Source organism: Hemicordylus capensis, chromosome 3, assembly GCF_027244095.1.
Source record: "Hemicordylus capensis ecotype Gifberg chromosome 3, rHemCap1.1.pri, whole genome shotgun sequence".
NCBI lineage: Eukaryota > Metazoa > Chordata > Lepidosauria > Squamata > Cordylidae > Hemicordylus > Hemicordylus capensis.
In genome coordinates, this window is record NC_069659.1 from 223,318,904 (window position 1) to 223,345,422 (window position 26,519).

The following is a 26,519-nucleotide window of genomic DNA, read 5'->3' on the forward strand; positions in this document are numbered from 1 at the left end:
TTTGCTACCAGAGAATCCAAACTCAACAACAAAGAAACAACAAAGCCCAGTACCCCAATGGGTTAGCAATCCAGGGGGGTGGTTGGCACCCTCTGTGCACTATACCACCATTGACTTCGGGCCATCCCAGTGCCCCCCAGGTGGAGTTATGGGGCTGCTGAAACCTCCATTATTCCATATGGGGGGAAATCTTAAAGACGCTTAAACCTCAAAAATTCCTAAGAAATCAGTCCTTTGCGCTATTTGGAATCTGGGTGCACCACCCTTGGGGCACTGCCACCCAACCCACTGTTTTGCCCCTGAAGGCCCACATAAACAAGTTGAAAGAGTGAAGAGAATGATGAACAACAACGACACGTAATTTTTTGGCACAGTTATTTGAGAATTTTGCAGTGGCTGGGAGCCTGTCCCTGTGGCAGCAGCACAAGCCATTTGTGGATTCAAGCAATCTTTCAATAAAAACACTCCCTCCCCATGGAACAGTGACCACAGGTCATTTGGGATAGCATGATAGACCAATGAGCCAGCGTAGTGTAGTGGTTAGAGTGCTGGACTAGGACCGGGGAGACCCGAGTTCAAATCCCCATTCAGCCATGATACTAGCTGGGTGACTCTGGGCCAGTCACTTCTCTCAGCCTAACCTACTTCACAGGGTTGTTGTGAGGAGAAACCTAAGTATGTAGTACACCACTCTGGGCTCTTTGGAGGAAGAGTGGGATATAAAATGTAACAAATAAATAAATAAATAAATAAATAAATACTGCCTTGGTACTATGGAACAGCTTCAAATGTTCATTTAACTGAAGTGGAGTGAGCCGTAGCCCAAACAAATCAGCCTACTGTTCAGAATTGTTGAGATTTATCGTCACTGCATTTAAGAAAGTGCAAAAGCATGGATCATGGTTACAAGAAATAGAGAAGCAACTAAGATTCCTGGGGATGTCAATAAATTGACAGGGATATTCCCCACCCCCCTCCCTTTGTCTCCTGTAGTCCCATGTGGATGACAAGTCCCTGCAGTTGCCAAAGGTGTGAACCACTGGCTTAGACATCATGTCCCACCAAATTACATTGTGGCCTAAATTGCATTAGTCTGCTCAACTTGGGCAACAAAACTTAGACACCACTATAACTCATAAAAATCAGAAGAAAAACAAAATAGCTCTTCAAGAGACCCCCAAACAAGTCAAGAGATTCTTTCTAAACCTTTGGAAAGAAAAACCTGTGTAATTTCAGAACTTTCCTAACCAGCTTCTCAAAAAGCTTCTCCACACAATTTATACCATGGCTTTTAGCAAGAGCTTTGGAATTGCAATGAACTCCCAAAGGTATTTGGGTATTCCTTTCTCAAAATGCTGTCTTCCAAATCCCTTTGCAAGGTCAGTTTGCATTTCAATCACACTGAATACAACACATACTTAACTAAACCATTCATGCTCAAAAGCTTTTTGCATATCTTTTCTTCTGCTAATCACTCAGTTCCTCAGCTGGAGTGGAAAGAGTCAGAGAAGTCAATTTGAATTGCAATGCTTTTCCAAAGAACAAAGCATTCTGTCTGAAACACAGTCATTTCGATTTGGAAACAAAAATCTCTGTTTTTTAATTCTTGATTTTGTTTTGGTTACAAAACCTCCGAAATTGCCATTTTCGGGCACAAAACGTTTTGTACCCAAATTGAAATGCACAAGCCTACTTACAATGTGTAAGCTGCCCCATCCATCATCAAATACATCTGTCTGTAATAATTATAAGCATTTTGCTATTCATTAATAAAAATCATATATTGCTAGAGCGTATAGATCTGTCTGTTTAGAAAGAAAAAATAAAGTCAGCATGAGAAAGGGCTGTCACTTCACCATCAGCCCTTCTCAGAAACCTATTGATTTTCCATCACTGGCTTTCTGCACAAATCACAGCATGTCCTTCTAGCTGACCGAGAGGCATCTGTGGAAATGCCCCCTGTCACCTGCCTCCTGTTTCTCATTATCACATCTTTCTCCTTGGTGCTCTTTGTCACAATCTGGTACAAGAAAAGGGTCCTCTTAAAAAGAAGCAAAGAATTTGCTTTCAGGATTTCTTTACAAGCAAATCAAATGTGAACTTGTCATGACTGATTCTTGCTCCAAATATCCCAGCCCCTAATCTGAATCCTCTCACTTGCTTAAGGGAATGAGTACATGATCTGTGATCCAAAGAGTGCTAAATCACTCATTGATATACATTGCTCCAAGCAAAATGCTCGAGTTCTTCAGTACTGTACTAACTCCTAAGCCTTCTCAGTGAAATCAGCATGTGCAGTGCTCCCTTCTGTTGAACATGCCTATGCAGTCACTAGTGGCTTACTGAGAACTTCAGCTATTGGCCGTTTCCTGTGCTTCACTCTCTGTTCGGCTTTTTAAAATGAGCATGAAGACAAAGCACAGTTTGCTTGCTTGTTGAGTGGGGCAAGCTGCTAAATCGCAAAGGAATTTCCGCATTTCCACAGGAAAGCATGCACTCTATACAACTCCGTGACAAACTAAAGAAATTATCAGCCTGCGGATTGTGCAGAAGAAGCAGCAAAGGACACTGTAAGATAATTATCCTGCAGGAACAGCATAAAGCTGAGCAACTTAAGCTCTTCTAGAGAAAAAATTAGTCAGAAACACTAATCAGCTCTGAATAATTATAACACAGTGGAATACAAGAAGAGGCAATCGGAAATTATTATGATGTACATGTAAAGCAGGATGCAGTAAAGTGAACCTATGTGGCAGTTACTAAGGCATGATACATTGCAATAACCTGATCTGTTGAGAGCAGATTATTCACAGCCTGGCAACTTATCCCCTGCTAACTGGGCAAAGAGGCACCTTTTACCATGGTGATTCTCTTTATTTAGCAGGGGGAGAGTACCGGTAACTGGCCCTATCCACCCCCAGCACAGTACCTCCAGTGACTGTTTCTGGTGTCTTTCTCATGTTTCTTTTTAGATTGTGATCCCTTTGGGGACAGGGAGCCATCTTATTTATTTATTATTTCTCTGTGTAAACCACCCTGAGCCATTTTTTGAAGGGCGGTATAGAAATCAAATTAATAATAAATAACAACAACAACAACAACTTAGGGGGATACTTAAATATTAGTTCAGTAGGGTGATCTGATGATCCATTAGTGCTTAGCCAATTGTTTCCCACCATCTCCACCAATTTTTAATGGCCAGCACATAATTTATCTAATGAATTTTATATTCTTGATTACTGCCCCTACTGTCCCAAGATAACATCTATCCTTCCCCCCGCCTAGCCTTTAAGTTTTATTTTATTTATTTGAAACCATATAGCCTCCTTCCCATGTAACAATTCTCAAGGTGAAGAGAAATCCATAAATATAAAATAAAATCAAGATACAGTTTAAAATATCAGGAATACTATCTGAAGGGGAAGATGCCCCATGCAGCAACTAATGAAAACAAATAAGCATATTGAACATAAAAAGCTTGTCTAAATAAAGTTTTTTAAAGCTCACTTAAAAGGCCAATTTCCTGAATTTGGCAAGCAAATAGACAATTAGCTCCATAATGTACAGGCTACCAAGTAAGCCTTCTCCACAGTGGTCACCAACTAATAGAAGATGGAGAGATTGGAAGATTATCTCTGCTGTATTTTAAAAAATGGGAGGGAACATGTGGGAGAAGATGCTTTGGTAAACCTCCCAGGCAGGGGTGTAGCCACCATCGGACAAGGGGGGCATGAGTGTCCCTAAGCCGCCGTGATCTGGGGGCTGCCATGGCATCCCTCCCCCTGGCACTCCCTTCCCCTTCCTGCACTCAGCTGGCGAATGAAGTGCTCACCAGCTGGGAACACAAGGCATGCCCCTCTCCTGTGCAGCTGGGGCTTGGTTCAGGCACTGGCTGGCTGGGGGCTTCTTTCCCTGTCTTGCTCCCAGCAAGGCAGAGAAAGAAACCCCCAGCCAGTCAGCATTTAAATTAAGTGCTAAATAGGGATAATTGGAAGTAGGGCCAGGCAGCCCCTCTCCTTGGTAGTGGTCATGCCCCGCCCCACATCAATGTCAGATGCAGGGGGCATGACCAGTATCAGGAACAGGGCCGCTGAGCTCCATTCACGATTCTCCCCAGGCAGTGCTGGCTGGGAGCCTTGCAAGGCAGAGAAGGGAGCTACTGCCAGCCAGAGCTTGAACAAAGTGCTGACTGGGGAGAATTGGAAGTGGGGCTCAGTGGTCCCGCTCCTGATAGTGACCATGCCCCTGAATCTGACACCAACACAGGAGGTATGTCTAGCTAGATTTGCAATGGCATGGGGGCTGGCAGTACCCCTACACCTACAGCCCTGAAATTGTTTTATTATTTATTTATTTATTTATTTATTTATTTATTTAATGTAACATATTTTTTACCGCCCCAAACTTATGTCTCTGGTTAGCATCAGCACCTTGAAGTGAAGCTGGAAAGAGGAAGATAACCAATGGAGTCTACATAGAATCAGTATTAGATGTTTTTTGTAGCTAACACCATGATTCAATCTGGCTGTTGCATTCTGGACTAGTTGCAGAACTTCTAAACAACCTTCATGGGCTGCCTCATATAGAATGCGTTACAGTAGTCTAGTTGGGAGGTTATCAGGACAAGCACTAAAGTGGCCAAATCACTCTTGCCGAGAAGGGGTATAGTTGACATATCAGCTGAAGCTGATAAAGCATGTTCCTGGTCACAGACTGCCTTAGTCAGGTAGTCTAGGAGGAGGCCTGGGTCCAGAAGCACTCCCAAACTACAAACCTACTTAGGTCAGGGAGGGATGGTAACTCCACTCAAAACAGGGATTTCCATCACTTCACCAGAAGTAGAACTGTCCATCATGTGCAACTCTGTCTTTTCCAGGTTTAGCTTTAATTTCATCCAGCCCATTATCAAACCCAAACTGCAGTTCAAAGACTAAACTAGCATGTGTGACGTAGATGGACAGGAGAAAAAGAACTGGGTGTCACTGAAATACTAATGGCAACCTACTTCAGACAGTTTCCTTAGTGACTGCAAGTTGATGTTAGATAGTAAAGGAGGTCCTTGGGGACCCCAAAATAGTGCTCTTAGCTAGAGGAACAGCATCCTTCAGCAGCAGCACCTGCTAGAAACTCCCAGCAAGGTAGAAAGAAACACACTACAATATACATATATATCCATTATATTCTTCCTATACTCAGAGGGCCGAAGTCCAGGGCCTCCACAGCCCCAGGGAACCCCCATGTCCTCTTTAGTCTGTCCCGGGTGGTGTGGTTGCCCAGCCAAGCATGATGATGCTTCATTTGCAGGGAGTGGGGCCTCCAAAGGCCTTTAGGTCCAGGCTCCAAAATTACCTTGGTGCACCACTGCTATACTGTTTAATATTATAATGTAAGTCTTCTATTATATTAATTCTCATAGACGTGTCCCTGTGGGGATGTGTACCGGCAACCCAGCGGATTGGCTGGGCAGCGGAGGTGCCAGATTGGCTGGGCAGCGGAGGTGCCAGATTGGCTGGGCAGCAGTTGGCCGCGTAGGGAAGTGGCCGCTTGGGGAGGAAAGGAAAAGAAGGAAAGCGGGCAAGCAGAGAGGAGAACTGAACGGACTGGGGCAGAAGGGAGGGGGGAAGCTGTGGGGAGAGAAAGCGGCAGAGCCTGGCTGGGCAGAGACACAAAAACGACTGGCTGCTTTGGAAGACGCTCGCTAGAAAGAGGGCCATGCAGGAAGGAGCCGGCTGAACGCTTGGCCATCCGACACTGGAGACTGAAGGAAGGAGGATGCGGCAACGGCCAGCAGGGAAAACACAAGCAGCCTAGAAAGCAGTGGGGTGGGGGGGAAGCACGAATGAGAGAGAGAAAATGAGAGAGAAAGGGGGGAAAAAGAAGAGGGAGCAAGCTGGGGCAGAAGGCTTGGGGGAAGGGGACTGGGGCAGAAGGCTGGGGAAGGGGACTGGGGCAGAAGGCTGGGGGAGGGGACTGGGGCAGAAGGCTGGAGGGGAGTGGACTGGGGCAGAAGATGGGGGGAGTGTACTGCGGAGGCAACTGGTGGGCCCTGGAGCCGGTACTTGGCCCAGCGGTGGGCCTGCCAGGCCTGCAGAGGCCAGGCAGCGGTGCGCCACGGAGGCCAGGCGGCGGCGGGCCCGGCTCGCCCGTGGAGGCAAGGCACCCATGGGAGGCCGGGGCAGGAGGGAACCGGGCGGCGAAACTTCCCTGTTCGCCGCCCGGGAGGATGAGCAGCGGCGGTGGGACCCTTTTCGGCCGCCCGCCGCCCGGTAAGGCCTGTGGCAGCAGAGGTAAAGAACTCAGTGCGGGGAGGGGGAGGGCAAGAGTGAGTGGGGGGGGGGAGGGAGGGCAGGAGAGAGTGGGGCAGGAGAGGGAGGGAGGGCAGGAGAGAGTGGGGCAGGAGGGAGGGGGGGAAAGCCAGCCCCAAAGAGTGCACAGATGCTCTGTGCAAGTTGGCTAGTAAATCTTTATTTTCCCTGGAAGATATTTTTACGCTATCCACTGAGCTCAGAAAACTAATAAATAAAGACAAATATTTCTCATGAAACTACCGCCTTCTAGTTTTAAGCAGTCAAATAATAGCTCTAATCTTCTTTTCCCCCTTTTCTATTTGGCAGCTTAAGCTGCTGTATCTTGAAAACATTAACCTCTCAACCTTAGAAATCAATATAATCATTCAAGAATATCTTCCATCAGGATATTTTGCCTCCATCTCTTGATGTCTTGCAGGTCATTCTTTGTTAAATCTCATGAAAACAGAAAAGAATTTGGTGAGCATTAAGAAAAGAGGAATTTTAAGGGAAGATAACAATAGACTTTTAATCTGCATAGTTTCCTTTTACCATGGGAACTTGGGTGCCTTTTCCATGGGAATGGAAGTGAATCACACATTAGCCAGAATTCTGTTCAACTGGTATTCAGTTTGGAGTTTCTGACTCCCTCTGAAAAAATATCAGGACATAGGAAGCTGCCATATACTGAGTCAGACCATAGGTCCATCTAGCTCAGTATTGTCTACACAGACTGGCAGCGGCTTCTCCAAGGTTGCAGGCAGGAATCTCTCGCAGCCCTACCTTGGAGATGCCAGGGAGGGAACTTGAAACCTTCTGCTCTTCCCAGAGCGGCTCCATCCCCTGAGAGGAATATCTTCCAGTGCTCACACTTCTAGTCTCCCATTCATATGCAACCAGGGCAGACCCTGCTTAACTAAGGGGACAAGTCATGCTTGCTACCACAAGACCAACTCTCCTCTCCTCAGCAACCTACAGAACTGTGACGCTGCTGCCATCCCATTGTCTTGTGGATATGAGATGACATTGTGCTGTCTCCTCTCACACATAGGTGAACACTTGTTTATGAAATTAGTTCAGGGCAAACTCAGAACAAAGGGAAGTATGCCAAACAATTCTTGCAATTTTACAAAATATCTACAGAATATAACTGCATGCAACTTTGCATATATATTCTGATTCCCCTTTTCTTGTGGAGTCATAGACAAGAGCACCTTCGTATTTCATTACAAGGGCAAATAAATGTGGGGGTGGAGGAGGGGAGAGTTGATTTATAGCAAAGTTTAAAGGCCCACACAGAGATTAAAAAAATTAAAAATCCACTCCAAAACATTATGTTTTAAGAGCATTTTTGTGTGATTATTTTACTGCACAAATAACTATAGCGAAGTTATAAAAAGAGTCATCCCCTTTTTAAACAAAGCAGTCTGTGCCTTTGACATGCCTATCTCTCACAGACACATTTAATTATGTATAAGAATTGTGACATGGTATAGAATCAATACATGGTCAAAAGATATAGTTGCTCTTGAGGAATATTCATAAGGATTCTGGTTAGTCCCCACCCTGCCAAAATGGCAGCCAGATCTCAGTCTCTTTTAGGAAGTTAGGTGAGGGTGGCAGCAATGTTCTGGGTAAGGCTTCTAGTTGGCTAAAATGACTTTGTTTCTCCAGATTTTTTTGTTTTGTTTTGTTTTTACTTTTCTCTCAGGTGAACAGGTGGCAAAGGATAATCTTAAGCCATTTTTAGCCCATTGCTTGGTTCTGCCCCTTTACTAATAAATTCTGCCCTGGTTATTTCTTATTCTTAAGGGTTGGCAGTCTTGTGACATCAGAACGCCCTGCCCTCAGAAACCTCAAGTGATCTGTATACAATCAGCCTGGCAAATCTAGTTAGGCAGTGGCCTGTAAATGAAACCAGGAACAGAAAAGACAGCAGGAGAGCAGCTTTGTCAGTTTAGTAGGAGATAGTCAGCCACTGGGAGGAACTAGCCAGTTCTCTCCTCTTGTTTCTCAACTTAATCCTCAGTCACTAAATGATTCATATTCTGTCTTTCTACAATCTCCACAGGCTAGAACAGGATTGCAGAATTTTTGACACTTGGAGCAAAACGCAGCTGACAAGGCATCCTATTATGGCCTGTCAGGTACTTGAAAAAGGCACAAATACTGCTCCTCCCTGTCTGTGTTTACAGTTCTAAACTAGCAGCAGACACAGAAGATTTATTTGGTCCCTGGTGGGCCACCATACATGACTACTGGGCCGTGATCAGTTTAGTGACTCAAAACCTATACAGGCCTCCATTCGCCCCATTTTTCAGGATTACTGTTGTAGCAATCTACCTCTGCACCTCCCTGTTTTGGAAGTCAAGGCCCTGTTGTGGGTCTTCGTTCCAGTTGGGATTATACCCTCTGACAGTTGATGGCCACATTCTCATGTTGTTGGAAATTCTCTGTGGTGAGAGAATCCCTTTTTCAATATAGCAGAGTGCACAGAGGCACAAACACAGCGGATTTAGTTATGCATGCATGTGTGCTAAGAGTAAAGTAACTTGGAGCCAATTGCTAGTTTCAAATCAATATAAAAGGTATTTATTAAGGAACTCCATTCTAGATAGGAAAGTGAGGATTTAGGATCTCTAATCTATCTATCTAAATGGATGCAGATGGATTCACCATCTTCTCTGCACATATGGTGCAGGGCAAGAGACTTGCCATGTTGCAAGGTCAACAGCCAGGTAGCAAGAGAGAGAAGGAGGAAGGAAGTTGAATCCCCTAAGATTAGCAATCTACATTTCAAAGGGATAGCATCAGAGCAGCAGGAAGTGATGACCAAATGTCTTTGACCTTCTAGCCCTCTGACTTACTAGTCTGTCCTCCACTGTCTGAGGCAAAGAGACAGCGCAAAGTCCTTTCCTTCCAACACATGTAACACAGAACCAATGGTCCAATCGGCCTGCGGGTCCCCCCCTCCCCTCCACCACCATTGTGCGCTTACCGGTCCGCAGTCAGAAGTTACAGCCAGGACTCGAACTGCAGTCAGGGAAGGGGATCTGGCTTTCCCTGCACAGGCAGAGAATCTGGCTGCCAGTCTTCCTCCTTCACATGAAGGACTGCCACGGCAGCCAATCAGAACAGAGGGAGAAAGGAGATTCCTCCCTCAACTCTGGTTTTGGAGAATCCAGGCTTAAGTTCAGAATTTGGACATACAGCAGCTGGCTGCAAACATCAGGTAGGAGCAGCAAAACTTACAACAGACCAACGGTTCAAATGGGAGTTTGGGGAGGGAAACCTTGGGTCACTTTTTCAACAGGACAGAAGTTCCAGGCATTCGGTCATACAATAAATCCAGCCTCTTCTCCATTTTTGATCAGAGGATGTGACTGAATTAGAGGGCCTGTGATCTACTGTCTTATGAGTCAATACCACAGACTGAGAGAAGAGCTGAGGTGGAAGAGCCTGGTTTTTCCGTGACTTGTGAATGCGGCAAAGGTAATAGGGTGCAGAGTAAGCCATCGGGGTGGATTCACAATGAACAGGCAGAGACATCTTTTACTCTTCAATGTCTTTGTTTTAGAATTATTGAGATATAATATCTCTGACACATTTGTATCTCATTCCCTCATACACATTACTTCATGGCACAATTCCCTGTGCCTGTCTTGCTTTCAATAAGAGATTCGCCGTATTGCAGGGAAAGACCTCAGGCCTGGCCTCTAGAGCACAAAACCTATCTCCCTCAGCAGCATGGTGGCTATAACTGGCTCTATTTCCCCACCCCAACCCTCAGCCCCCTGACCCTATAAGCTGCAACCCACAACTGCACCCTTGTGGCTCCCTCCTGGGGAAGCTACCCTCACCAGATGTGCCAGGTAGGTAGGTTAATCCACCTGCAATGGGAGGGGTTCTAATGCTCCCTGTCCCGTTGCAGCTTGGCTCTTCCACCTCCAGCTCTTCTCTGCAGACTGTGGTATCCACTCATAAGGTGGAAGATCTAATTCAGACACATCCTTTGATATAACTCCAGCCACCAATGTAAGTGACTTGGACAAAAGGTCAGCTTTCCTGGACTCGTTCAGAAATAAACCCACTCCTCCCGCGTTCTCCCTTCAGTACTTTCTTACTGCAAGTCAGGAATAAATTGCTGCTTTGCATATACAACCCCCCCAAGCAGGGTAGAAAACAAAATCAAGAGCCTCCCACCCCACAGCCACCAAAAGATCCCTTCCCAAAAGGAGTAACTAGATTGTCCAGAATTTCCTCTTTCATAGTATAAAGATTCACTGACATTCATAACTGCTTGGTTTTGTTTATAAAATGCTATTGATTTTTCTGCTCAGAAGCAACTAAAACCCTTCCACCAGTGCAATTAAATGCTGACAGTTATACATAATGCATTACATACAGCAGCTAATTGAATGAAACAGATATTGCATATAGTTCCATTTTGAGGGCTATACAGGGGGAAAATGCAGATGCTGCAGTTTATAATTGCATTAGTGCTCACCTAAAATGACACGTATAACATCAAACTGTTTAGAGCTGAGGGGCAAGCCATTCATTACAACGTAGCTGTCATTTTCGTGAAAATCGGAAACTAACAGTACAAAATGGCTTGAAGGCTTTACTAATACCCCAGGAAGAGCTCCATTTCAGATTACAGCAGGGAGCAAGAGATTTTATTGTGTGGGGGCGAGGAGAGAAAGCAATTGTCACCAGAATATCCACTTTTGGATATATTCAAGATTAAATGGCAGTGAGGCAGTGCAAATGGTGTAGCTCTTTTCTTTTTATACTTCTTCAAAACTATAAAAATACTAGCCAAAACTGACAAGTGGGATGATAGGGAAGAGCTGTTTGTTTAATGTGTCCCCTTCTCTCTCTGCACTTATGTCCATCTACTCTCCCTGCTTTTCTCCCTCCCTCTTTTCTTTTTCGTTTTCTTGGAAAAGTCTCCTCCTCCTTCTCCTCTGTGCTTGTTTTTCTGGCCGTCCACCTCTCCATTGTTCTTCTTTTCTTTTCACCCCCTCTTTCTCAGCACTTCTTCCTTCTCCACATTTATCTTGACTCTTGGTAACAGTTGTTAGCTTTATGAGTTTGGTTTTTGGTTTTCCCATTGTGCGCAGCTATATTTTAAAACTGCACTTTGGAGCTTTACGGAGTTTATTAGCCAGCCAGCAGATGTCTCTGGTTGATATGAGAAGATGAAAGCAGGCAGTAACGTGAAACAAGAGAAGTACAATGTTGTTGCCTGCTTTTGCCTTTCCAGTAGGTATGTGCACAGAACCGGTTTGGAAGCCGTTTATGGGGCCTGATTTAGAGAACTGACTTAGATTATGACTAGAAGTCAAATAGTCACTTAGTGACTTAGATTTGACTAGAAGTCAAATAGTCACACATATCCCATTTTTATACAAAGGCATTTGTGCCTGGACATGCACACTTAATATACACAGGGCTATTTTGGGTAGAATCGGTGAGTTTGCCAGACAAGATAGTTGCTGCTCTTGTGGAGTCATCACAGTGGTCTGAAACACAAAATGGATAGCTATCCCTGGCTTTCATAAACGGCACCCTACTACACCAGTCCAGATCCTGCAAACTATATTCACTGGCTCCCACTTTCTCTTTAGTGGGAGAGAGCAGCAGATCTACATGTACAAAGAGACACTGGGGAATCTGTGTGAAATTGCATGAATGGCTGACATGTTATACAGCCTTATGAGGATGGAACAAGAGCACCATCCTCACAGTGAGCCTAACAATTAGCTGCAGGAGAGGTTTGCCTCACAATGCAGCAGGTGGGGAGGGAGTGGGGAGGCTATTTTTGCTCCTCTCTCCTCCCCACAAAGCTTTTCTCATTGCCAGGAATATGTCCCAGAGGACTGTGCAGCCTCGATCTTTTGATCCTGGTTGAGTGAAAAGGCATGATAGGTCCAGTTTCAAAATTGCAAGGTTTTTGTCCATACATCTTTCTTCAGCACCAACAGCTGCAGCAGAGAAGTTTGCGCTCCACAGTTTTGTGGAATTTAATTTTCCATTACTAATATGTTATAGCACACCCACATCAGTGTTCTTATGGTGTCAGCCTTAAGATTAAACTATCCCTATTCAGCCCAGCATAGCATCTTTCCAGTGGTTGTTGCTGTCATCTTCTTTGTGTATTTTGTTTAGATGGTGAGCCCTTTTGGGAAAAGGAACCACTTTCTTATACTTTTTCCCTAGGTAAACTGCCTTGAGCACTTTTTTGTTGTTGTTGAAAAGTGGTATATACATATTTTGTAATAATGACTAATAATAAAAATAAAAGAAAGCAAGGCCAATAAGTTCAGTTACCAGTTCTTATTACTGAACCAAGGGAAAAGGAGAAGCCAGCCCAAGCAAAAAGCTGGTTAAAAACAGAAGTTGCCCATAGGCTGTTATAATAAATAATGTAAGCAGGAAAGGAAACAGCCAATCAACTTGTGCTGAAGGAGAAACCATGAGTCAGTGGCCACCATCTTACCCAACCAAGAAATACAGAAATAGGATTTGAAGAAAGATTTTGCAGCCTGTGGATATGCATGTGAACTACTACTATAACCCCTGATGGTGCTACTCTATTTCCCCTGTTCTTGCTTGCCACTCTTATCAACCCCCTTTGGCTCCCTCTTACAGAATTCTCCAGATGTTTTGCCAGATGTGGAGCCCTCAGTTCTCTTTGCTTTAGTTGAAATGTTGGTGACAATTCCAGTCTTTCCATTGCAAAAGCATCTGAATTGACAAGTCTTCCTCACATTTCAGGAACCTTAGGCTTCAGGAACCATTTCAGGAACCTTGTTGGGCTGTAGCTCCCACCATCCCCAGCCACAGTGGCCAATAGTTTGGGATTATGGGACTTGTAGTCCAACATCTGCAGGAGAGCTGAAGTTGTGCAGCTCTGCTTTAGACTATCAAAGGACATTCTCAAAAACTACATTCATGATGGCCTTCTGTGCAGTTGTGCCCAGGCTCTGCAACGCCTTCCCTAAGGAAGCTCATCTTGCCCCCTCACAGTTGACTTTTCAGAATGGTGACAGAACATTTCTATTCCAGCAAGCTTTTAATCTGTTTACTGGTTTTTGTTAACTGCTATTCTTCTTCTTCTTTTCCTGTTTTGATATATTATTGCATTGGCTTTAATTTGCTGTTAGTTGCCTTTGGCATTATTATATGAAAAGCAGAATACTTTTTTTTAAACCGCCAATTATCATATATCACACAAAGAGGTTAAGAGCATATGCTTCCAGAAGAGACCTTCCCATAATATGTAATATTCATATTCAGAGGCTGACTATCTAACTGGTAGATGCTGGCAAGAAACCAAGGACGGTTATCTTGCCCTACCTGTATTCTCCCCAGAAGTATGTGACTGGATTTATGTTGATAAGAAAATGCTGGACTTTGGTCTAATCCAGCCAGGCAGTTTCCACATGAGAAGAATCAGCTGACTATATAGCATGTAAAATCCATGAGAGGATTCTAAGATAATGCCTCATTAAATTTATACAGTCTTGGCAATGACTTTAATTTCAGCACATAAATTATCCCCAATAGTAACAATATTTTTTTTATATTCATGAAGGATGAGTTAGAAAATGTCACTCACAGAGCAAATCAATCACAGCCAATGTAAACCAGAAGGGAAATTCATCTGAAAGCCACAGTAAAGTAGCTTAGAACTTACAATTTCTGGAGAGTAAATAGCACTTTTAGGAACCCGCCCCCCTACATGATGCTATCTTACCAACAGAGAGAGTGACAGATAAAGAGCCTTCTTTGGCCCCACAGTGAACACCACAGATGCCTAACATTTAGCTTTATTTCCATGTGAGTAAATTGTGCTAAACTGAATTTTCAAGGGAATAAATTTTCATTCTCTGGAGGACTTGGAGCTGTGCTGGCCCTGAAGCAACAGACACAAGGACATTGCCATGACTTGGACTCATGCAGCCCCTGAGTAAGCCCTAAATAGTTTCTTTGGAGTCTCATTTAGGTTTTCTTTGGGGGTTGCACAGCTTCAACAATGGCCAGATTCCTGGGTGATGTCCCTTCAGGATTTTCTCAGGGACTGAACAGCACAGTGTGACTGCAGGCAAAAAAAATGACCAATAAAAAGGAAGATATTGCTACAGGAATGAAGAAGAATTTTGGAACTGTGGGATTCATACATTACATCCCATGCATTTGGAAATCCCTGCGTCATTATGAGCCTAGCCCAATCCTTGTCTGAATTTCACCAACTTGTAATGGCCATAGAACTCCCATCTGCCAGCTTCCTTCTTTGTGTTTCCATATGTTCTAAAACCTACCCAACCCTGGTCTCTCTCATCATAATGTATGGAATTGTCTAAATGGCTGAAAGCACCTTCACACTTACATTATATTATCATGTTTGTTAAGAACATAAGAACTGCTCTGCTGGATCAGGCCCAAGACCTATCTAGTCCAGCATCCTATTTTCCACAGTGGCCACAGATGCCCCTGAAAAGCCCACAGGCAAGAGGTGAGGGCATGCCCCCTCTCTCCTGCTGTTGCTCCCCTGCAACACATATTTAGAGGCATCTTGCCTCTGAAGGCCGGAGGTGTCCTTATAGCCACCAAACTAGTAGTCATTGATAGACCTGTCCTCTATGAATTTGTCCAAGCCTCTTTTCAAGCCATCAAAGCTAGTGGCCATCACCACATCCCATGGCAGAGAATTCCATAGATTAATTATGTGCTGTGTGAAAAAGTGCCTCCTTTTGTTGGTCGTAAATTTCCTGGCCTTCAGGTTCATGGGATGACACCCCCCCCCCCAGTTCCCGCGTCATGAGAGAAAAAATTTCTCTCTGACCAGTCTCTCTACTCCATACATACAAGTATGTGGACCACATGATAGCTGTCATCACAGTAAATACTGTATATGTTTCAACTAATGAGGGGGCACTTTCCAAAGCAATCCAGATGTTTGGGTTCCCTCCATCAATTGACAGGCTCCAGTTTAGTGTCTCAGTGCTGCAATCAGTATGAAATATGCTGTGCCCTCTTGCATCCCTTGGTAACTCTCCAAACTCTATATAGTTTGGATACACCAATGTACTCTGCCTTAAGATGATGAGCAAATTGTTCTCTCCAGGCTGTAATTGTGGCTATGTGTTCTCTCCTAGCTGCCCAAGATATCAGATAACCTTCTGCAGCTGGTTGGATTGAATGAGCAGGACTTCCTTTGGGTACATAGGGTAATTGCCTGGCCAGAGTACCTCTTTATAATAGCAACATGAAAAATGTCATGGTAATAAATGTTAACAAATGGCAGTGTGAGCAGGAAAAAACTAGGAAATGGTGATGTAGGCTTGACCATAATGTAGAGGTTCCCAAAGCAGACATTCCACCATACAAGAGGCTGTTTGTCATAGGCTGACACCATCATCCTTTCTCTGACAGAATGAACCTCTAAGGCCTTCAGCTTAATTTTGTTTTTCCTCGCTGTGGATAAGTGGCTAAAATGGAATCTTTTTCTGATCAGGAAGATCTGCCATCTGTTGTGAATTCAAACCAATGCTGTTTTTCAAAGATATTAATACAAACCAAAAGTCAGAATTGTTCCAGACACAAATGGCAAATCTTCTTCTGTATGGCTAATATTTCAAGAGGAACATCAAAACAGAGTCATTACTGAATTGCATCTACTTTAAGCTGAATCTGGAGGTTTCTACCATACTTGAACAACACACCTGAAGAATTTCAATTGCAAGTAAAGAATTTCAGTAACCCTAGGGAATTTTTTCAGGAGTGTTCTGCCCAGCAATCCACAGAACATGTTAGTGCAGATTATTAGTCAAACCCCACAATGGATGAGTATACCTCTCTGCAGCACAGAATGCCCTGTTGGAAGTCCAAGGATAATAAAAAAACTCTCCATGTATTGGGCAAAGCTGATAAGATCTGGAACTAAATTGGCTTCTCATGAAGTAGCCAAATTTTCTGGGGAGAGGTTCCAAACATTCCTTCACAACAGTGGAAATGAACTGATAACATGAAAACACACAATGGCTTTGGGCATTCCGAATACAGAGGCTGGGAGCTGTGTTGCTTCTTTCTAAAAAGTATCATAACAATGAGGTGTGAAGACATATATTCTCAGAAATATTGCTCAGGAAATACATACCATGTGAGAATGAGCAACCAGCATCAGGCACTCTTGAGAATGCATATGTCATTTTGTTCAGAAGCTGCCAAAAGCTTCAAAGCCATAAAGCAGAACTGGGAAGATATCTTTCATTTTTTGAGCACTTCATAAAATTTGCAGTTGTTTGCTAGGAAAGGGGGCCAGATGATTTCTTTTGCTATTCAGACACCTGCAAAAGACTCCAATTTCACACTAGCTGGTCTGTGAAAACACAACCACTGCCTGCTTTGAGCTGCATCTAAAGCGAAGAGCTAAAACTAACCCTTGTTTAGAGGAAGCATTCACCAGGTGAAAAACTCAACTTTTCAAAAACGTCCACTGTTAGATTCACCCTCATTCAATACAGTATGTGGAGAATATAGTAACTCATAATATCAAAATATTTCTAGCACAAAGGCTTGCCAATTCATAACTTCAGAAGAGCCCTCCTGGATTGGATTGGAGGCAGGGGTGTATCTAGGGTGGGGCAGGCAGGGCACGTGCCCCGGGCGCCACTTGAAGGGGGGCGCCATTTCTTAAAATTATTTATTTTTTTAAAAAAGGCTGCCGAAAACAAAATGGCCACCATGCATGCTCAAATGGCTTCTGTGAGGCCCTAGGCCATACCAGGCCTCACAGAGGCCATTTGATCATTCGTGGTGGCCATTTTGTTTTCAGCTGCAATTTTTTGAAAAAAAAATATTTTAAAAAACGGCCACTGCACATGCTTAAATGGTCCCTGTGAGGCCCTAGAGGCCAGCAGGGGGGAGGGGAAAGCTTTGCAGACACCCCCCCCCCAGCCTTTAGGAAGCCCCCCAAAGGGGCTACAGGTAATTTTTTTTAAAAAAATAATATGTCACTGTACATGTATTCAGATATGTGACTTGTATGTGACCTTCAGACTTGTATTTTTCCACTGATATTATGGTAAAGTTATCTGAAAGATGGGTGTCAGATGTTTGGACAGGTGGCGCAATTTCAATGCTTGCCCTAGGCGCTATTTTCCCTAGATACACCTCTGATTGGAGGCTCCATACAGCCCTGCATTCTATTATTCATGGTGGCCAACCAGGTACCTCTGGGAAGCTTACAAGCAGGACATGTAGGCTGCATTCAGACATAATGTGAAAACAGAGGTTGCTGAACCCATGGTTAATATCTCAAACTGTGAATCGCATCGCAGACGTTTGTCCAACTGCGGTCTGGCAACCTTTGTTTTCTGTCCCTCTTCCTGGTCCACCAAGGCCACATCCCAGCAAGCTCAGTTGTACTTGTGTCACCAGACTGTGGGCAAGGTATCAGCACATCTCCAGGACAACAGCCATCGGCCACGATCTCCAAGGCAGGTGCCGAGCACAATCGTGCCTTTTCAGTCCATCTGCCCTTGGCAGGGAAAGGGTATTTATATACCTTTAAATGCCATGACATGCAAGCCCTTCATCTGATAGCGATTGCACCGCCAGTCTTGTAAGATGCGCAACAAAAGTCTCACACAAGTACAATTGCTGGGGGGGGGGGATGCTGAGGTGCACTACTTTTCTGTTACTCCAGAAAGAGAACATGATGACTTCCTAGGACTGGATAGGCATATGAGGAAGGGCAATGGATCCTGGGGTCTTGCCCATTTTGACCAAGGATGCTCTTGCAATGGATCACTCCACCAAACCACACTCCTGCCCCTGTTACTGCTACTGCCTCTGTAGCAGTCTCATGAGATGGCTGGTCTACTGGGGAGGACCTCAGTAGATCAACCCCTGCCTCAGAAGGCCAGAGGTGTCCTTATAGCCACCAAACTAGTAGTCACTGATAGACCTGTCCTCTATGAATTTGAATTTGTCCTCTTAAAAGGATGAATTTGTCCTCTTAAAGTCTTGGCCTTCCGTTGGACTGCATGATCATGCTATTCAACAATGGGGGCCCTTCTTGCGTGTGGCCCCTGTTCTCTCTGGTTAATGACAGAACTTTTGCACAGTGACCTGCTCCTCTCCAGGGACTCCTTTCATGAACCCAAAGGGGTTTTTGATTCTCCCTGTGTCTAGGCGAGCGGTTTGGGGAAACACCGTGACCAGGGAGGGGTCTTTACTGTTGTTCAAATCTCCAGGGTTCGGACCAGCTTTGCACCGTATGCCGATCTGCTGCCACAGGGAATCATGGGAGAGGGGTGCTCCAGTTTGCAGCCATGCCAGGCAAGTGGGATTGCCATTACAGGCAAAAATGTATTCAAAAGAGCGGACGGGCTGGCAGAGGGCACACTTTGACAGCTTCTTCATGTCAGTTGCCAAGACAGGGAGAGCTGAGGCTTGCTTGTATAGAACAACCTGGCTGGGCAGCATCTGCCATCTGGTCCCCATGGCCTGACCAGCTCGTGAGAGAGCGGTCCATGGGCAAAGGGAGGACTGCACATTATCAGCGACTAAGCCCACCATCCCTTTCCCCACAGACAGTTCTTCTCATGAAGTGGTTTTCTCATGGCCTTTCACTCTCATAAGTGAGCAGTCTGCTCAGGAACAGCATCCATCCTCATCACGTATCCTTTCAATGATGGTGATGCTGCTCCTGCTGGATGGTTTTTCTCATGAGTATGCCTAGGGACCCTACAGGTTCACCCAAGGGGAAGGGGCTAGGCCTCAAGAAGTCCTGGCTGGGGCTGCCTTGTAAACCCAACCCTGGGCATCACCCCCACACACACCAGCATATGTTGCCATTCCAGAGCTCTAATGGGGTTGCCCTGTTTATGTTGCCACCCCCAGGACATGTGATTCTGAATATACATCTTTTTGCATCATTTCCAGAGAGCAAAGAGCATAATGCCTGTCTTGTCATCTCGTCCCCTTTCTCTTCTGATTGCCAGGAGCGGGGAACAAGGGACAGGATAGGGAAGGGTCATGCCCCTGGATGACTTTGCTAATTGACAGGCTGACAAGCTCAGGATGGGATGTGGCAGAGTCCCTGTTGCCAGGCAACAGCTTTGTTGCATCAAAGATAGGGGCAGGACAAGTGTTGGAGGCTACAACAGTCTAGAACCATCTTATTTATGTATTATATTAATTTTCTTTGTAAACCACTTTGAGAACTTTTCTTGAAAAGTGGTATATATGAGTAATCATAATTATAGTAGTAGAACCTTCTCAATAGACACTCTAGAGCTATGGAATGCTCTTCCATGGACTGTGCAATTGTCTCCATTCATTCCGATGCTTCAAAAGCAGGTTACAACATTTTTGTTTCTCTTATACTAGTTCTTACATCTTGCTGGTGCTTTCCATTAATCATTGAGTTTTACTACAATTGTGTGTGTTTATGCTGTTCTGATTTGTTTTTAAGTTTGTCTGCTCTAAGCTACCTTTAAATAAGCCACCTAATGGCACAGCGGGGAAATGAAAGGACTAGCAAGCCTGAGGTTGCCAGTTCAAACTTCTGCTGGTATGTTTCCCAGATTATAGGAAACACCTATATGAGGCAGCAGCATCGGAAGATGCTGAAAGGCATCATCTCATACTGTGCAGAAGATGGTGATGGTAAACCCTCCTGCATCCTACCAAAGAAAACCACAGGGCTCTGTGGTCGCCAGGAGTCGACACCAACTCGATGGCACACTTTGCCTAAGCTGCCTTTAAATCTTTTTAAAAATGAAAATTAGTATATAAGTTGAATCAATTAAATAAATAAACATATCTGATCTGTGCTGTACAGCATGTATTGTTTCTATGTCCATCCATGTGATTAGTAAGGACAGAGCTTCCCATTGCTGATGTGGAGGTGCCCTTCGGAAAATGGATTTCCCTTTTCTACAAATATTTCTCATGTTTCCAGCTGGTAATTAAAACAGAGGAGATCCATTTTAATTACCAACTAATGAAAGCAGAGGAGATCCATGCCATCCCCTCACTCCTGGTCCACCACAGGATCCTTAAAATCTGTCCTCATTGTGTTTTAATCATGCTTTTAATGTGTAATGCCTTTGAATTCCAGGACGAAAGGTGGTTTCATAAATGTAAATAATAAATAAAGCCTCCAGAACTTATCATGTGTTTCTGTAACCTGAAGCCTCCAGTTCCATGGAGCTGTGCTACATCCTGTCCCTGGCATTGGAGGTAGTGCTATGAGAAAGAGCCTCTCTCCAGTTTCACTCGAGATCCACTGGAGGTTGTATCTCAGTGCTACTGAAGTTGGATCCGATTGCTACTGAACTGCCACAAATGCATCATTAAACTAAGGCAAGGTCCTCCATCATTTGTCATTATGAGCAGAAGTTCACAAGGTCACATTTGGCAATACTGGATAGAATTTAGATAAAATTCAGAAATACCTTGTTATTTGAAAAGATACAAATGTGAGCCTCAAAACTTTAAAAATAATAATTCAGTTCTAGGCTGACGAAGACATTAACTTCTCCATTGCTGCCCCGAGGCTTTGGAACACACTTCCTGCTGAAATAAGAGCCTCCCCATCTCTTACAACTTTTAAAAAGGCATTCAAGACGCATTTGTTCACCCAGGCTTTTGATTAGACATTGTTTTAACAGTGTTTTAATTGTGTTTTAATAGTTTTAATGTTTTAAATTTTAATTGTTGAAATGTGTTAATCTTTTTATTAGTTGTTTTTATTGTCTTGTAAACCACCCAGAGGACTTGTGTTTTGGGCGGTATAAAAATGTGTTAAATAAATATAGAAAAGATTTTTTACTGCTTAGAAAAGTGTGTGGCAGTGTTTAAACCTATTTGGCTTTTTAAAAGGCATAACAGCTTTTTCTAAACTTGTCAAACATGACATCCATTTTCTTTTTATTAACAGATTCTGTTTCACATCAATAGGTAATATGCATTTAACATTAAGCAACTGTACAAAGAAGTGCATTTCTGTATGTAAAAAATGGCATTATATTCCTCATAGGAAAGATAATCGAAATCTAAGTCTTTTTTGTGAAAACATTTTTGTCTTTTGAAAGAAAGGCTAAAGACCTCAATTTAGAACATCCATTCTAAAATGACCAGGCTAGTCACTTGATGGACATATCCAGAAATTATTTAGTGCCTTCGTTATTTTTAATACTGCCCTAGACCTTGGCCTCCTTTCTCTATGTAAATTTAAAATAACCTAAAGCACTGATCCCAAAGGACAATTCACATGCATTAATGCATTTCATAAATATGTTGGCAGTGTTCAATTATAGACAGGCATGTATTCATGGACTTGTTAAAAGTTTTGCCTTGTTATTTTACCATTGGGTTGTTTTCCCCATCAACTGAAATAATTCAAGAACTGTAATTTTTTTAAGGACATCTACCTGTGTCCTTAAAGGTAAAATTCTTTTAGGAGGAGCCAGTTTCATAACTAAAAGTAAGTATTAATTTAACAGCTTGTCAGTAACATTCCTGAAGCCACTAGTGATGTTATTATTTATTCATTTCCTGGTCGCTCATTTGATTCCTCAAATTATCACTGATGGATTTCCAAATAGAAGTGTTGTCCTTGATCCATCAACTTCTGTTCTTACAGTGGCTTGTTATGTTACTGTCACTGAAATAAGTGAAAGTCACTTTACTAGAACACATTAGTGGGAATTAGAGCTAATGTGTTCTGCTCAAGACTTTACAGTCTAGGATGATGGCAAACAGGATGCTGGACTCTATGGTCCTTTGTTCCGATCCAGCAGGGCCCTTCTTATGTTCGGTCTGGTTCAGGAACTCCTTATGTACATGAGTAGCAACAGAATAAAGTATTTGTTAGGACCAACTAAAATGTTACAGAGTGGTGAGTTAGCGTTTGGGTTTTTTGTCAACCTGTATGTTAAGCAAAAGTACAAAGAGTAAAAAGCTGGCCATGGAAAAACTCAAATTCTGCAGTCTGATTAACATTGCTTACATACTGCCTGAAGAAGAGTTCTGCGGAACTTGCTCACAATTTATGACAATTTACTTGGTTCTAAAAAAGGTATTACCTTACTGTTACCTTTGGATTTTTTCTTATTTATTTATTATTTCTCTGTGTAAACCGCCCTGAGCTATTGGAAGGGCAGTATAGAAATCGATTTAATAACAACAACAATAATAATAATAATAATGCACTGGCATGGCTATCTGCAATTTTTATTCAATTTTTATTTAAGCTCCCATACACATGGAGCTGCTGGGCTTCTGGAGCAGCTTTTTACAGCTTCTCGTGCTAGTTGTAAAACTATGTGTGCCCATGAAATACTGCAATTGGGTGGTGGGGCAGATGCACGCACCAGACTTCCCCCACCCCCCGGAACTTTGTCCCTGGGCTGCCGGGCAGCTTGCTACATGCCTGGAAAGAACAGTCTGCAAAAGGGGGTTCAGGGGGCAAAAGGGGGTGTTGGGATCCAAAAAATTAGGCCAGAGGAGCCTCAGGCCAAAGGCCCGTGCACCGCCCCTGCCCCCAGCACTTTCTGGCTAGCTTAAAGCAGAAGGAGACACTGGACTCAAAATGCAGTGGGGGGAGGGGAATCCAAAAGGGACAGCAGTAAGCCAAACTCAGCCAGGAAAAAAATAATTTGGAAAGGAGGGCAGTTGGAATGGGGATGGGGAGACAGGAAGCCAAAACAGGCAGGACAGGAGAGTCAGAGACCAGACCTCACCATCAGCAAAGACCAGAAGTAGCACCACAAACCAGCACAGCCAGAAAAGCAGCAGCAACTCTCTCACCTCAGCAAATAGTGATTTTCCAAGCCCAGAGGCTGGCTTTAAGTAGAAGTTAATCTCCCTCCTTTGGGAGCACCCACCCTTGCCCTCCCCCAGGACCAATAGCGTGCCAGTTCTACAGGACTGGCAGCACTGCAGAGCTTACCAGAGAGCCGGAGACAACTGGCCAATCAGGGAAGCAGGATCTCAACAAATCACAGCAAGTGACAGAACAGTCACAAAATGGCCACCAGCACCTAAAATTGAGGCTCAAGCCTTCGAGCTTCTTTGAACTGGTTCAATAGATCTAGGCTCTGTTCTAAACTCAGACTGGCATTGCTATAGGAATGCCCTGTTTGGTCCAAGTTCAAATTCGAACCTGTTTGCATATCCCTAACCCAGTCCCCTCAACATGTGGGTGCCACAAGCTGTAATTAACTCAGTCCCAATTTCAGCACCAGCTGTGCCTGCTACCATAGCTACTCTCTTTGTTTTTCAGCTGAAACATACCTGGCAGCTGATGCAACAATCAGAAGGTTTCCTGCATCAGCAGCCTTGGCATGGAGGATATCAAGACCCCTGGGGAAAGTAGTTTTCCAGGACACAGTTGCTGTAGTCCTTTTTTGAGATTGCTACTACTGCCAAGTAGGTTTTGGTAAAAGGGAAAAGAGCAGCAGGACTGGGGAGGCCTTAAGGCCACATTATGTTCCTGGTGACAATCATAATTGGAAGCACAAAAAGACTTGGAGCTCAAAATGGGTCAGAATTTTAAAACAAGCTAACTTGGCCCCAATGCATTGTTTTACTCTGGAATGGCTTTTAATTGTTTTTATGTGATACTGTTTTAATGTTTTGTTTTGTTTTGTTTTTATATTGGATTATGTACACTTCTTAGAGAGATAGCAGGCTGTATATAAATGTGATAAACAAATAAGTAAACAAATCCGAAATCAGTCCAAAGTAGATTGTTTTAGGCAAGCCCTTTCTGAATCAAGCCTGGAGAAGTTCAGCCATCATCAGAACTAACCTTCCTTGGAGTGTTCAAGAACAAGTTGGATCCACAAAGCTTCCTTCAAGTAAATGTGTGTTCCCTTCTTTCAGTCCTCTACAGATATGCATCCATAGCTTGTCCTGTCTATTCTGATGTATGCATATTAATGTTATGTAATAATGCTTTTGAATTTAAAAGTCACAGCACTAGGTGGAAGCGGTGAGAGGATCCTGAATGAGCCCCCCTAAAAATCCCTCGAGTTGGAACTGAGGCTATAAAGCTAAGACCGGAACTACAGGCAAGAGATACAGGAGCTACAGTTCTTGTTGTTGCATAGGTATATACTACATGCTTGTGTACTGCCCAAATGGTTGGGTTATGATCCAACACAATGATGGCAAATGTCTGCCCCTCACAACTCTTCAGTCAGGTTGGAGATATGATACAGCTACCATGGCTTATAGCCTCAGTGGGGGGAGGGGGAGACTATGAAGTAAAGGAGATTTCTTTCTTCCTCTTTACTTTAAAACACAAGCCACAGAACGCAAAGCAGATTCTTGTGCGCCGCCTCCAAATTGAAGCAGCCTGTCCCCTGCCCCCATCAGCTCACAGGCTGCATTCTCCATTTTGAGATGGGGGTTTGCTGAGGACTAAATCGAGGGGAGGTGATGCAGAAGAATGGAGGTAAGGTGGAGGCAAAGGAGGGAGAAGGGAGGAAGAGGAGCAGGCAGTGGGGAGAGGATCTTACAAAATCTTCCAAGGAGCTCTGTCATGACAGCAGGGAACCTTCCAACAGTTCTAGTGTTCTGTCCAACAATTCCTGACATAAGGCAAGTCATGTCCAAAGCTCTATCAGACCTGGCATGACACACAGCCCTATACTGTACTATGCTATGTGGTGTGCAAATTGACATCAACTACATGATTCTCTGCAGGGCTGTAGCTATAATTGAGTGGATGGATTCAAAGAACCCAGGCCTCCCAGCTTCTCAGGGCGCCCCCAGCTCAATCCCTCCCTATTTTCTTGATTATCTCCCTCACTCCGAGAGGCCGCCAGGGAGAGGAGTGAACACAGGCCCTCTCTCCCTTAGCTATGCCCCTGATTCTCTGTCAGTATACTTTTCAACATGTGGCCCATTTTTCTATAGAGGTTGCCTCTGTAGTGGAGTATCAGCATGTGACCTGATTGGCAAGAGCACATTCAGAAAGTTATTGTCCTTGAACAAAGGTATGGCTACGCATTTCCCATCAAGCCTTCCCTGAAATCTTAGGATTAAGCACGTGCAAGAGCATGATGTTGCTATGGTGTAGCAGACAAGCATACAGTTATTTTCTTCAATTCTCCAACTAGGAGGCATGGAGGAAAAACACCACCACCTGGCAGACCCACTCAACAGCCAAACCGGCAAGGATATTGCTGGCTGATGCTCCTTATACTTTGTGATATGCAGCCACTTTTTAAAAGTTGGGCGACATCAAGGTCATGGAAACCGTTAACAGCTTGTCATGGTAAGGGCACTCCCTAATGCATAACAGGAAAATATGGTTCAGATAAGCGGGGAGCTTTCTAATGGATCTGCTTATATAAGGAGTGATTAAAAGCTTCTGACAACCAAGGTTGCTTCCCTTCCTGTCCATAATGTAAATGGAGCACATTAGACGTGAGGCTATGAAAAAACCAGCCTACCTGTTCATAAAGAACTGAAAAGGAGGACATTACATTTGGACAATCAAACTGGTTCACACTGAGTAATAAGAATTTATAGTATTTATATAGCTCTTTTTGAGTGTTTACTTTCTGTACAATCACTTTACATATAAAGGCACTTCACATGCAATCATCAAGTGTCTTTATTTCATGCCTGAGGTCCTCTGTACACGAATATTTCCACAAGTGTGTTCACACTTCCACAAAATGGAAATGCCATATGTTCGATCGGGCAGCAGGAGGGAAGGGAAGGCATACAAAGAGAAAAGGAAGCATCGAAAGGTACAAGCAAAATTATTTAAAATTTAAATAATTAAATTATTGGAATTCTAATTTATTGTATTAGGGCCCAACACAATTCAGGTTGGATGACTCTTCTTTAGGGGCAACTGAGCTAGTTTCATCAATCAAATTAGTTTCAGCAGGACAGCTAAACCACTTTGCATGTTGTGCGCTATAGTAACTGGTTCAGCAAATGAAACTAGTACAGTAGCACCTGAAAAAGAATCATCCAACTCTTAACAAGCTGTTTTGCATGAGAGTCCTTGGGTTTCCTAACCCTGTCACTTCAGACCCAATGGGTAGCATGCTTGCGTCATACAATATCGGTTCCGTTGTGGGATGCACCTGCATGCCTTTATATAATTGTATATGCCCTCACATACTCATGATTGTCACAGTCCTTCCACTTCAAAAAATGCATGAAAGAATAATAGTAATAAGC

The 26,519-nt window shown here is 43.8% G+C and overlaps 1 long non-coding RNA gene across 4 annotated transcripts; it reads left to right on the forward strand.

The window, feature by feature from the left end:
* Positions 1–17,969: 17,969 nt before the first annotated feature.
* LOC128352529 (uncharacterized) lies at positions 17,970–25,925 on the forward strand. Of its 4 annotated transcripts, none has more exons than XR_008320472.1 (3): positions 17,970–24,771; positions 25,236–25,315; positions 25,439–25,925. It is a non-coding gene; the product is annotated as an uncharacterized LOC128352529 (long non-coding RNA). The 4 variants fall into 4 exon arrangements; XR_008320471.1 differs by having other exon boundaries at positions 17,970–24,424; XR_008320470.1 differs by having other exon boundaries at positions 17,970–24,178; positions 24,286–25,315.
* The last annotated feature ends 594 nt before the right edge of the window (positions 25,926–26,519 follow it).